Here is a 5,472-nt window from a genome sequence, read left to right on the forward strand (position 1 = left end):
TGGATAATCTGGAAAAAATGTAGCGTCTAGTGGTGTTTAACACACACACACACACACACACACACACACACACACACACACACACGCACACACACACACACACACGCACACACACACACACACGCACACACACAGTCGTTTGATGTGACATTTAAAAGCCCAGACCACTATGAAACATTTTTTAACACAGATATTTTATGAATCATCATTTTCATCTGCAAATCTTATGTGTTGGAGCTGTTCATTGTTTACTTATTAAATGTTTATTTATCTAATTGCTGTTTAGTATAAGGAATAGTTGAAGTAATTATACATATATATAAATGACATGTGTAGCCCAGAGGCCGTCGCTTCTTTGTTTGCAATAAAATGTTAAAATAAACCTCACAATGGATTTATTTCTCTGCGTCACATTTGCTCTTTCCTTTGTTTGCTTCATGTTTGTGTTTGCAGGTGCAGACATGTGCAGACATCATATGTATGTGCAGACATGTGCAGACATGTGCAGAGATGTGCAGACATGTGCAGACATCACATGTATGTGCAGACATGTGCAGAGATGTGCAGACATGTGCAGACATCACATGTATGTGCAGACATGTGCAGACATGTGCAGACATCACATGTATGTGCAGACATGTGCAGACATGTGCAGAGATGTGCAGACATGTGTAGACATCACATGTATGTGCAGAGATGTGCAGAGATGTGCAGACATGTGCAGAGATGTGCAGAGATGTGCAGCTGTGTGCAGACATGTGCAGACATGTGCAGACATCACATGTATGTGCAGACATGTGCAGACATGTGCAGAGATGTGCAGACATCACATGTATGTGCAGACATGTGCAGAGATGTGCAGAGATGTGCAGACATGTTTAGAGATGTGCAGAGATGTGCAGAGATGTGCAGAGATGTGCAGAGATGTGCAGACATGTGCAGCTGTGTAGGGAGGCTGATGTTCATGTTTCTGTTCGCAGGTGGGTAAAGGCTGGATTAATGTGCAGCACACGTTCGGCCACGAGCTGAAGTTGCACGCATCTTTAATATTCAAACATCGTACTTTTTTCTAGAAGTAATCGGACGTGTCTGGAGCTGGAGGTTGTTATTGTGTTGCCGTGTGCTCGTGGGCTTTGGGAAACCTTGAACTTTGACCTATTTGTTTCTGTGTGTAAGCATGAAGAAGCTCTTCTGTCTTCGGCGTTTTTCTTCCTTTCTCCTCTAAGGTCTAAAAGGTGTTTTGCAAAAGAATAAAAGATATATGCGAGATCTAATTCCTAAGTGTGAGTGAGGCTGAATATCTGGGATAATGTCAGATAAAAACTCAAAGAAAATAGAAGCAAGGGTTGGATTCAGCAGAGTAATGAGGCGGGTCAGGGGGGGGGGTCTGTGATAATATATCACAGACAGGGAATACAGTCACGGCTCAATACTTCATCCATTTTCCAAGGATTAAATTCAGGAACAATTGCAGTGAGCATTTCTACGCCACAATAATATGCTTCACACTGAAACATCCATCACGTCGTTTACAGCAGAGTCGAAGAACTTTGTCAGTAAGAGCGTTAAAGGAAATAAAAAGCCTGAAGTCTCCCTCGTCTGTGTTGTTCAATAAAAGATGAGCACAAGAGAGAAAAACAGTTCCTCCTTCAGGGGTATTGTGGCACCACACACACACACACACACACACACACACACACACACACACACACACACACACACACACACGACGAGAGGACAGAATGAGGAAGAAAGTTAAACAGCAAAGTGGAAGGATGAGATTGAAAGGAGGGAAGAAGTGTGGGAATAAGAGCGAAGGGATGTCAGTTGGATATTTAAACACATAGTTTGAAGAGACTTCAGGAAGTTACCGAGTTCATGTGCTGATTAAATATTTAAATTAACCAGCAGGCGTACCTGATAAAGTAGCGTAGCGGTCAATACAAGGGTCTGTGTCAGCTCTTTACTCAAGTAAAAGTACTAATAACACACTCAACTTACGTACTTAAAGTATGAAAAGTAAAAGTATTTTATTTCTATATTTGATGTTTCTGGATTAATATTCCTCCTGCACGTTGCTGCTGTAGATGTTTAAGGTTGTGTTAGCTACAAATCATTTTTAAAGACTTCATTCAGCTGAAGGACGAGAATCTTCTGGACACATGAAGGACAACACTTCTGGAGATGTTTTCACTGGACAGGAAGAGGAAGATGTAGAAGCACATGTTGCATACAATGGAAATACTCAGGTTAAGTAAAAGTACCATGAATGTGTACTTGTGAGTTAATGAACTTTTATATTCCATGTGAGTCTGTCCAGGGTGCTCATCAGCCAGTTGCTGAGTTATGCTGCGCTTCAGATCTTCTTTGTGTATGAATGTATAAACACCCCCGTGTGTCACCTGCTCTTCAGCCGACAGATCGTCCATCATCTTCTGGATCATTACATCAAAAGTAAAACAGCGAGCGAGGCCCCCGAGGCTCCGCTGCTGCTCAGCCGACTCACAGCTTTGTCATATTAATGACATGTTTCCCTTAAACATTAAGACATCAATTAAACAAATCTCAGACACTGAATCAACTCGTCATTTTGAGAGTGCAACAAGATTTATCAGGCAAACATCAGTTAAAGCGTTTTTTAATGTTTATCAATGTGCATGCAACAGACTGCAGGGCCAAGATATTTGTTTTTGTTGTAATCACTACAAGTGAGGTCACGCAGACATGCGGCAGACATATAGCACATGTAACAGACATGCAGCAGACATATAGCACATGTAACAGACATGCAGCAGACATATAGCACATGTAACAGACATATAGCACATGTAACAGACATGCAGCAGACATATAGCACATGTAACAGACATATAGCACATGTAACAGACATATAGCACATGTAACAGACATATAGCACATGTAACAGACATATAGCACATGTAACAGACATATAGCACATGTAACAGACATGCAGCAGACATATAGCACATGTAACAGACATGCAGCAGACATATAGCACATGCAGCAGACATATAGCACATGTAACAGACATGCGGCAGACATATAGCACATGTAACAGACATATAGCACATGTAACAGACATGCGGCAGACATATAGCACATGTAACAGACATATAGCACATGTAACAGACATATAGCACATGTAACAGACATGCGGCAGACATATAGCACATGTAACAGACATATAGCACATGTAACAGACATGCGGCAGACATATAGCACATGCAGCAGACATGCGGCAGACATATAGCACATGTAACAGACATGCGGCAGACATATAGCACATGTAACAGACATATAGCACATGTAACAGACATGCGGCAGACATATAGTACATGCAGCAGACATATAGTACATGCAGCAGACATATAGTACATGCAGCAGACATATAGCACATGCAGCAGACATATAGTACATGCAGCAGACATATAGCACATGCAGCAGACATGCGGCAGACATATAGCACATGTAACAGACATATAGCACATGTAACAGACATATAGCACATGTAACAGACATGCGGCAGACATATAGCACATGTAACAGACATGCAGCAGACATATAGCACATGCAGCAGACATGCGGCAGACATATAGCACATGTAACAGACATATAGCACATGTAACAGACATGCAGCAGACATATAGTACATGCAGCAGCAGACATATAGTACATGCAGCAGACATATAGCACATGCAGCAGACATATAGTACATGCAGCAGACATATAGCACATGCAGCAGACATGCGGCAGACATATAGCACATGCAGCAGACATATAGCACATGTAACAGACATGCGGCAGACATATAGCACATGCAGCAGACATATAGCACATGTAACAGACATGCAGCAGACATATAGCACATGTAACAGACATGCGGCAGACATAGCACATGCAGCAGACATGCGGCAGACATAGCACATGCAGCAGACATGCGGCAGACATATAGCACATGCAGCAGACATATAGCACATGTAACAGACATGCGGCAGACATATAGCACATGCAGCAGACATATAGCACATGTAACAGACATGCAGCAGACATATAGCACATGTAACAGACATGCAGCAGACATATAGCACATGTAACAGACATGCGGCAGACATATAGCACATGCAGCAGACATATAGCACATGTAACAGACATGCAGCAGACATATAGCACATGTAACAGACATGCGGCAGACATAGCACATGCAGCAGACATGCGGCAGACATAGCACATGCAGCAGACATGCGGCAGACATATAGCACATGCAGCAGACATATAGCACATGCAGCAGACATATAGCACATGTAACAGACATATAGCACATGTAACAGACATATAGCACATGTAACAGACATGCAGCAGACATATAGCACATGTAACAGACATAGCACATGCAGCAGACATATAGCACATGTAACAGACATATAGCACATGTAACAGACATGCAGCAGACATATAGCACATGTAACAGACATATAGCACATGTAACAGACATATAGCACATGTAACAGACATATAGCACATGTAACAGACATATAGCACATGTAACAGACATGCAGCAGACATATAGCACATGTAACAGACATGCAGCAGACATATAGCACATGCAGCAGACATATAGCACATGTAACAGACATGCGGCAGACATATAGCACATGTAACAGACATATAGCACATGTAACAGACATGCGGCAGACATATAGCACATGTAACAGACATATAGCACATGTAACAGACATATAGCACATGTAACAGACATGCGGCAGACATATAGCACATGTAACAGACATATAGCACATGTAACAGACATGCGGCAGACATATAGCACATGCAGCAGACATGCGGCAGACATATAGCACATGTAACAGACATGCGGCAGACATATAGCACATGTAACAGACATATAGCACATGTAACAGACATGCGGCAGACATATAGTACATGCAGCAGACATATAGTACATGCAGCAGACATATAGTACATGCAGCAGACATATAGCACATGCAGCAGACATATAGTACATGCAGCAGACATATAGCACATGCAGCAGACATGCGGCAGACATATAGCACATGTAACAGACATATAGCACATGTAACAGACATGCGGCAGACATATAGCACATGTAACAGACATGCAGCAGACATATAGCACATGCAGCAGACATGCGGCAGACATATAGCACATGTAACAGACATATAGCACATGTAACAGACATGCAGCAGACATATAGTACATGCAGCAGACATATAGTACATGCAGCAGACATATAGTACATGCAGCAGACATATAGCACATGCAGCAGACATATAGCACATGCAGCAGACATGCGGCAGACATATAGCACATGCAGCAGACATATAGCACATGTAACAGACATGCGGCAGACATATAGCACATGCAGCAGACATATAGCACATGTAACAGACATGCAGCAGACATATAGCACATGTA

Source organism: Cottoperca gobio, chromosome 24 (genome assembly GCF_900634415.1).
Source record: "Cottoperca gobio chromosome 24, fCotGob3.1, whole genome shotgun sequence".
Classification (NCBI taxonomy): Eukaryota; Metazoa; Chordata; class Actinopteri; order Perciformes; family Bovichtidae; genus Cottoperca; species Cottoperca gobio.